This window comes from Pristiophorus japonicus, unplaced genomic scaffold (genome assembly GCF_044704955.1).
Source record: "Pristiophorus japonicus isolate sPriJap1 unplaced genomic scaffold, sPriJap1.hap1 HAP1_SCAFFOLD_89, whole genome shotgun sequence".
Lineage (NCBI taxonomy): Eukaryota > Metazoa > Chordata > Chondrichthyes > Pristiophoridae > Pristiophorus > Pristiophorus japonicus.
In genome coordinates, this window is record NW_027254813.1 from 1,020,294 (window position 1) to 1,030,148 (window position 9,855).

A 9,855-nucleotide genomic window follows, 5' to 3' on the forward strand; every position below is an offset into this window, starting at 1 on the left:
TCAAAAGCTGCCTGGTTTAAGATGAAGCGATCCTCACCTCAAAGACCGCCCGGGTTAAGGGACGGCTCTCTGTGAGCTCAAAGATGGCCCGGTGAAAGTAAAGGCCCTGTGTGACCTCAAAAACTCCCCACTTAAAACAAACTGAAACCCACCGCAAGGACTGCACGAGTAAAGTGAAGATTCTTTATTATCTCAGTGCTTGCCCGGTCAAATAGCAGACACACCATCACCTTCCCAGCGCAACTGAGGTCGAACAACAACGGGCTCATTTCAGCCTCAACCATAATCCGAGGATTTTTTAAACGTGTTATGAGATTTTGCCCAACACATTCTTTGTGATTATAATGGACATTGTTGGAAACTCCATGTATATTGTGGATGACGTTCAAAAATTGATTTTTGCCGGTTCAGGAGAGGCACTTGTGCAGAACCAATGAAAGCAAAATACATAGTAACTCTGATACTCGGATAAAGATAGGAATTCAAGCAGTTCTCTGAATTTGTAATAGATTCGCAGTAGTTAAGATTTCAGAAAACAGTAGCTTTGGAAGTTTGTCGAAATTGGTCACAGTTCAACAATGATTTGATTCAGTAACCTGCTTCTTGCCTTGCAATGACCTATTTAATGCCCGTAGTTAAGTGCTACTTTACACAGCCTCACAGTTGCAATGTTTCTTTATTAGATCCCATCTCAATTCATCGTCTCTCGTGGTCTTGATACTCCCATCATTTCAATTGCAGATAAGGCCATCTCTGGCTATTTCCTTCATTGCTCTCCACCGACATCCCCCTTCAACCAGCCGCCCAACCTCCACACAAACATACTTCATTCTGTGTACGCCGCTAAGAATATGCTCGCTCCTGACTCTCTTACAACTGCTGGTGTGAACGCCCAAATTTCCAGCCTTTCACACTCCATTCACCATGGTGCTTCTGCAGCAACGGATCTGATCATTCAAACGACCACGTTTGATGCACTATTCCCTATCAAACAATTACCCTTTCTCACCCTGGCCGTTCATCTTGGTATGGGCCTCGTCTTCTATTCCTTAAGTTCAACGGATGCAAACTTGAATGGATATGGCGGAAAACTGGTTCAGCCATTCACCATGAGTTCTATCGCGACCGGCTCTCATCGGCCAAAAACGCTCACTTTTCCAGAATTATTCTGGAATGCAAATATAAACCCTGTCTTCTACGCTCCACTGCTAATTATCTAATTAAACCCCTCTCGCCAGTCTCCACCCTCACCTATGACAAGAAGTATGAGAAACTCATGGACATCTTATTGTCCAAGAATGAGACCATCCGTTCAGCCACCTCTGCCTTTTCCCTTCCTTCTCTTGGCACAAAGTCCCAACTTCCTCTGCGGATCACCTGCCCTAGCCCTGATCTTACATCTTTGTCAAGTTTCTCCCGGAACTCCCATGATCTCCCCGACCTCATCCTGTCCATGAGCCCCACTTCCTGTTCCCAGAACCTATTCGCAGCAATCTGTTGACCACATATCTTCCCATTCTGGATCTGAAGTGATCTGACATTGCTAACAGGTCTCTCCTCAGGTACTGTCCCTCTCTCGTTCAAATCTGCTGTCATCACCGTTCTCCTACAAAAATCAACTCTTGACCCCACTTTGTTTGCGAGCTATCGTTCTATCTCCAACCTCCTTTTACTGTTCAAATTACTTGAACGTGTTGGCAGCTCCCAAAACCATTACAACCTTTCCATGAATTCAATGTTTGAATCCCTTCAATCTGGTTAACCCCCCTGCCACAGTACCGAAACAGCTCTCATGAAAGTCACAAATGACATTCTTTGTGAGCGTGACAAAGGTAAACTTTCCCTTTTCGTCGTCCTGGACCTGTCTGCCGCCTTTTACACAGTTGACCACTCCATCTTCCTCTAACGCCTCTCCACCATCCTCCAGCTAGGTGGGAATACACTCGCCTGCTTCCATTCTTTCTAAATGGTTGCCAGGAAATCTCCTGCAATGGCTTCTATTCCCACTCCCGCATCGTTTCCTCTGGTGTCAACCAAGGATCTGTATTGATCCCATTTTTTTCTCAATTATATGCAGTCCCTTGGTAATTTCATGTTTAGACATGGAATCAGTTTCCACATATACGCTGACGACACCAAGCTCTAACTCTCCGCCACTTCTCTCGACCCCTGCTTAGTATCTAAGTTGTCAGATTGTGTGTCCGATATCCATAATTGAATGAGCAGAAATGTAATCCAATTAAATATTGGGAAGACCAAACACATTATCATTGGACCCCGCCAGAAACTACATTCCCTACCCATGACTTCATTTCCTTTCATTGGCATCAATCTGAGGGCGAACAAGACTGGTCACAACCGGTTTGTCATATTTGACTCTGAAATGAGGTTCCAGCCATATATCCACAACACAACTAAGACAGCCTTATTCCACCTCCGTAACATTGCCTGCCTCCGCCCCTGTCTCAGCTCTTCTCCTGCTGAAACCCTCATTCATGCCTTTGTTAACTCTAGAGTGGACTACTCCAACTCACTCCTGGCTAGCCACCCACATTCAAATCCACATAAATTTGAGGTCATTCAAAACTCAGCAGCCCGTTTCCTAACTCGCACCAATTAAAGATCAGACATCACTCCTGTGCTTTCTGACCTACATTGGCTTCCGATTAAACAAGTCCTCGATTTAAAATTCTCATCCTTGTTTACAAATCACTCCATGGCCTTGCTGCTCCATATCTCTGTATCTTTGTCAGCCTCACAACATAGAAACAGAGAATCATAGCAAATAGGTGCAGGATTATAGCATTCGGCACTGCGAGCCTGCACCACCAATAACATCATGGCTGATCATTCATCTCAGCACCCCTTTCCTGCCTTCTCTTTATACTCCTTGATCGCTTTAGCCATCAGGGCCATATCTATCTCGCTCTTGAATATAACAAGCGAACTGGCATCAATCACTCTCTGCGGTAGACAATTCCAGACATTAGCAACTCTCTGAGTTCAGAAGTTTCTCCCCATCTCGGTCCATAAATTGCTTACCCCTTATCCTTAGACTGCGACCCCTGATTCTGGACTTCCCCAACATCGGGAACATTCTTCCTGCATCTAACCTGTCCAATCCCGTCAGAATTGTATATGTTTCTATGTGTTCCCCTCTCAATCTTCTAAACTCTAGTGAATACAGGCCCAGCCGATCCAGTTTCTCCTCATATGTTATTCCCGCCATTCCGGGAATCAGTGTGGTGAACATTCGCTGCAATTCCTCAATAGCAAGACCGTCCTTCCCCAGAGCAGGAAAACAAAACTGAACACAATATTCCAGGTGAGGCCTCACCAAGGCCCTGTACAACTGCATTAAGACCTCGCTGCTCTGATACTGAAATCCCCTAGCTATGAGGGCCAATATGTCATTTGACTTCTTCATCGCCTGCTGTACCTGCATGCCAACTTTCAATGACTGACGTCGCATGTCACACTGATCTCGTTGCACATCACCTTTTCCTTATCTGCCACCGTTCAGATAATATTCTGCCTTCCTGTTTTTGCCACCAATGTGGATAACCTCACATTCATCCACATTATACTGCACCTTCCATGCATTTGTCCACTCACCAAACCTCTCCAAGTCACCATGCAGCCACTTAGCATTCTACTTACAGCACACACCACCACCCAGCTTAGTGTCATCTGCAAACCTGGGAGATATTGCACTCATCCTTCATCTAAATCATTTTATATACATTGTAAATTTTTGGGGTCCCAGCACTGAGCCCGGCGGCACCCCACTAGTCACTGCTTCCATTCTGCGAAGGACCTGTTTATCCCTACTCTCTGCTTGCTCTCTGACAACCCGTTCTCTAACCACGTCAATACATTACGCCCAAAACCAGTTTCTTTAATTTTGCACGATAATCTCTTGCGGGGGACCTTGTCAAAAGCCTTTTAAAATTCCAAATACATCACATCCACAGGTTCTCCCTTGTCCACTCTACTAGCTACATTCTCAAAAAATTCTACAAGTTTTGTCAAGCATGATTTCCCTTTCATAAATCCATGTAAACCTGGAAAGATCCTGTCACTGCTTTCCAAATACGCTGCTATTTCGTCTTTAATAATTGATTCCTACATTTTCCCCACTACTGAGGTCAGGCTAACTCGTCTATAATTCCCCGTTTTCTCTCTCCCTCATTTTTATAAAGTGGTGTTACATTAGCTACCCTCCAGTCCATCGGAACTGATCCAGCGTAGATGGACTGTTGGAAAATGATCACCAATGCATCCAATATTTCTAGGGCCACTTGCTTAAGTACTCTGGGATGCAGGCTATCAGACCCGGGGAATTTATCGACCTTCAATCCCATCAATGTCCCTCACACAAACTCCTGACTAATAACGCTTTCCTTCAGTTACTCCTTCTTGCTAGGCCCTCGGTCCACTAATCTTTCCGGAAGTTATATGTGTCTTCCGTCATGAAGACAGAACAAATGTATTTGTTCAATTGGCCTGCCATTTCTTTCTTCCCCAATATAAATTCATCTGATTCTGACTGCAAGGGACCGACGTTTGTCTTCACGAATTCTTTGCTTTCACACATCTATAGAAGCTTTTGTAGTAATTTTTTATGTTCCCAGCAAGCTTCCTCTCATAATCTATTTTCCTCCTCCTAATTAAAACGTTTGTACTCCTCTGCTGAATTCTAAATTTCTCCCAGTCCTCAGGTTTGCTGCTTTTTCTGGCCAATTTATATGCCTCCTCATTGGATTTAATACTATCACGAATGTCCCTTCCAAGCCACGTCTGAGCCAACTTTCCCGTTTTGTTTTTACTCCAGACAGGGATGTAAAATTATTGAAACTCATTAATGTAATCTTTAAATGTTTGCCATTGCCTATCCACTGTCAACCCTTTAAGTATCATTGGCCAGACTATTCTAGCCAAATCACATCTCATACCATCGAAGTCACCGTTCCTTATGTTAAGAACCCGAGTCTTTGAATTAACTGTGTCACTCTCCATCTTAATCAAGAATTCTATCATAATATGGTTAATCGTTCCCAAGGGGCCTCGCACAACAAGATTGCTAATTAGTCCTTTCTGATTACACATCGCCCAGTCTAGGATGGCCAGCCCTCTAGTTGGTTCCTCGACATAATGGTCTAGAAAGCCATCCTTAATACACTCCAGGAAATCCTCCTCCACCGTATTGCTACGAGTTTGGTTAAACCACTGTATATGTAGATTAATGTCGCTAATGAAAACTGCTGTACCTTTATTGCATGCATCCCTAATTTCTTGTTTGATGCTGTCCCCAATCTCACTGCTACTGTTTGGTGGTCTGTACACAAACCCCTACTAGCGTTTTCTGCCATTTGTTGTTCCGCAGCTCTACCCATACAGATTCCACATCATTGAAGCTAATGTGCTTTCTTACTATTGCGTTAATTTCGTCTTTAACATGCAACGTTACCCCACCTCCTTTTCCTTTCTGTCAATGCTTTTTGAATGTTGTATACTCCTGGATGTTGAGCTCCCAGTATTGTTTACCCTAGAGCCATGTCTCCGTCATCCTAATTATATCATATTCATTAATAGTCCACCTTATTACGAATACTCCTCGCATTGAGGCACAGAGCATTCACGCTTGTCTTTTTAACACACTTTGTCCCATCGAATTTTGCTGTAATGTGGCCGTTTTTGATTTTTGCCATGCGTTAATCTGCCCTCCACTTTTACTTTGCTTCTTTCTATCTTTTGCTTCTTCCCAATTGTACTTCTCTCTGTCTCCCTGCATAGGTTCCCATCCCCCTGTCATTTTAATTTAAACCCTCCCCAGCAGCACTTGCAAACATTCCCCCGAGGACATTGGTTCCAGTCCTGCCCAGGTGCAGACCGTCCGGTTTGTACGGGTACCACTTCCCCCAGAACCGTTTCCAAAGTACCAGTAATTTGAATCCCTCCCTCCTGCATCACTCCTCAAGCCACGTATTCATTTTAGCTTTCCTGCCATTCCTACTCTGGCTAGCACGTGGCACTGGAAGCAATCCTTGAATACTACCCTTGAGGTCCTACTTTTTAATTTAACCAATTGCTCCTGAAACAACCCCACAAGATGTCTGCGCTCCTCAAATTTTGCCCCCTCGAAAATCCCTCATTATATCTGCTCCACCATCGGTGGCCGTGCCTTCAGCTGCTTGGGCCCTAAGCTCCCATCATAAACCTCTCCGCCCCTCTACCTCTCTTTCCTCGTTTAAGGCGCTGCTTAAAACCTATCTATTCATCCATGCTTTTGGTCATTTGCATTAATTTCTTATTTTTTGGCTCGGTCTCAAATGTATCTGTTTTGTCTTGTAACACTACTGCGAAGCCCCTTGGGACTTTTTACTATGGTAAAGGCGCTATATAAATAAAAGTTATCAATGATACTAATAATAATAATGATAATAATAAACCCTCCAATAGGTCACCTCTTAACCTTCTCTGTTCCAAATGTCTCAAGGATGAGGGACTACAGTTACATGGATAGATTGGAGAAGCTGGGTTTGTTCTCCGTTAAGCTGAGAAGTCTAAGAGGATACGTGATAGCGGTGTTTAAATTCATGAAGGGTTTAGATGTATTAAATAAAGAGAAACGATCGAAAACGAGAGGGCAGAGAATGAAGGTGATTGGCAAAAAAACAAATGGACATGTTGAGAAACATTTTGATGCAACAAATGGCTAGGGTTTGGAAAGCAAGGTCTGACAGGGTGCTGAATACAGATTCAATAGTAACCTTCAAAACTGAATTGGATAAAAACTTCAAGGAGATAAATTGCAGCGACTTTGGGGAAAGAGCGGGGGAATGGAACGAACTGCATTGCTCTCCAAAAGATACGGTGAAAACTCAATGGGCCAAAAGGCCTGCCTCTGTGCTGTAATATTTTATGATTATAGGTTTCTTTATAGATGCTCCCTGCTCATCTCCATTCCTCCTTCATTTACAAACAGCCTATGTTCAGTCACAATTGATAATTCATTTTCATTTTCATCATCATATTCGATCCCTCGAACGAGGATGACTTATTTCCACACCAAAAGCGATGAGTTCATAGATGTTTCAATGGAGGACCCAACATTGCAGTCCTGAACGCCAAGGCGTGGAAGTTGATGTGCGTGGATTGTTCTTAACGTGTGGTCACAGCTGCACATCAGCCAGCACACGGGCTTGATGGAGCTAGATCTTTATCCATTGGCAAGGGTAAACCAGGACAACAGGAGACGTACTCTGCTGCACTGACCGAGTGGGCACACATATCGCAGTGTGGGCTGACACGTGCTGCTCCCGGTCCTCGGCGTTTCTGGGCCCACACCGTCATTTTCAGCACCTACAGCACAAACTCTCACCAGTCCTCCACCATAATCTCTCGCCAAGAGAAGGGAATTTTTGTATATTTTGTTCACGCTTCGTGTAAGTTAATAAGCTCATTTACTGACGCTCGCTAACCTATCTATATTCCAGTTTTATTTACAAACACTCCCTGCTCAGTAGCATTGCTCCGTCACTTACAGATACCCCTGCACAGTACCATTGCTAATTATTTACAGACGCACCCTGAACCATCATCATTCCTCTTATTTACATACAGTCCCTGCTATTCAGCATTTTCCATTAATTTATAGACGGTGCATGAGAGTTTGACGCTGACACTGCACATGCACGGGCTGGAGCGAACCCGGAGCCGGAGGACGGTGGGAGAATGTTCCACGGTTTATATTCGGGCCCGGGGCCGCACTCGGTGTTTTTGCCGCCAGACTTTCTCCAACCCATTCCCTGGAGCTCGGTCACTTACTGCGTCAGCGTCTGGTGTCGCCGCCCGCGCATGCTCAGCTCATATTACCCGGCTGATTGACGCCAGCTCCCGACCAATAGGAAGAGCAGGGGCGGGTGTGCAGGAATGAGCGGCGGTTGGTGCTCCAACGAAACGGAGTGTGTGAAGGGCGGGGCTGAATCCGTTTGGGCGGGGTTTGCACACACAGAGAGCGGGGCTGAACTCGATCTCACTCACTCTCTGAGCATGCGCGGTAAGTGAGAGAGGGGCGGGAGGGAGGGAGTGGTTTAATAAACCCCGGGGGGATACGGGCTTCACATAGCCCGCGTGCGGGCCTAGGCCCCACCCGTGAAGCCGAGAGAAAACACTCCGCATCATCCGCTTTACACACACCCGCTCTGGGTCTCAGGCCCCGAACAAGAACCTGTGGGGCCCACGGCAGCTACGGTGCTTCCTCACGGTGACAGGCCCGGGGAACGTCCGTCATCTTGGTCGGCTCAGGGGGCAGCAGAGCCCATGCGCAGCCCCCTTGGGCAGGAACTAGGAGGAGAAAATGTGAATTTCTATCGTGGACTCACAGTGATGGCTTTTGTCAACTCCTCTTGCAGCCTGTCAGAGAAGGGGACAGCATTTATACACCGCAAATTCACACCACGCATAACGTGAAGATCTGACAGAGTCACTCCATTCATCAAGCTCCGAATGTGGAAGAAGAAACGTATGTCTGTTCTCTCTGTGGGAACAGATTTCAAACACCAGGGTGACTGGAAATGCACCGGGACAGACACACCCGAGTGAGAGTGTTCCAGTGCAATGATTGTGGAAAGAGCTTTAACCAGTTACACAGCCTGAAGAAACATCGCAGCATTCACAGTGGGGAGAAACCATACACGTGTTATGTGTGTGGACCAGACTTCAACTGATTGTCCAACCTGGAGAGACACAAGGACACCTGCACCATGGAGAAACCGTGGAAATGTGGGGACTGTGGGACGGGATTCAATTACCCATACCAGCCGGAAGCACATCGGCGTAGTCACACTGGGGCGATAGCATTCAACTACTCCATGTGTGGGAAGGATTGACCCTGTCATCATCTTCATAGGCAGTCACTCCGTGTCGAGGATGACTTGCTTCGACGCTAAAAATGAGTATTCAGGTGACTGATTAACTCATTTTAAAGGGTGGAAGAAGCCAGTGCGTGAATTATTTTATTGTGGGATGGCCGGCGCACAGCAGCCACCACACGGGCTTGACAGAGCAAGGTCCAGTGGCAAGGGGATCAAAGGCAACTGGAGACCAGACTCCGCCATCATCTGTCATCTCACCTGCTTACACACCACAGCGTTCACTCTGGGGAGAGGCCGTTCACCTGCTCCTTGTGTGGGAAGGGATTCCCTCGGTCGTCCACCCCTCTGAGACACCAACTTGCACACTCTGATGAAAGAACTTTTAATTGTTCAATGTGTGAGCTGAGCTTTAAAAGCGCAACTGATCTGCTGAGACTCCAATGCAACCCTGCTGGGAAGAGGCTGTTCATCTGCTCCGAGTGTGGGAAGGGATTCACTAATTCATCCCAACTGCTGAGACACCAGCGAGTTCACACTGACGAGTGACCTTTTAAATCCTTGGACAACTGGAAGTGCTGTAAAAGGTCCGGGAAACTGACTGTCCAGCAACAATGTTCGCACTGGGGAGAGCCCATTTAGGTGCTCTCATTTTGAGATTGGAGTCAGGCATTCATCAGACCTCACGGTATACCAACACACTCACACTGGGGAGATGCCGTTCACCTGCTCGGAGTGTGGTTAGGGATTCACTAATTCATTCCACCTGCTGAGATACCAGCGAGTTCATAAGTGATTGTAGGAGCTGAATCCTGCCGTTATTGCTTCGGTTAATCACATTGCGGACTGAGCCATGTTCATTTCTGCTGATGTTAATAACCCACATAACCCGGCTGTATTTTAATAATCTGGATGTTTTTCAAATATATCAGCGTTGTTTAAATACATTGTTGTAGATTTCTGTCTTTCCCAGCTGATT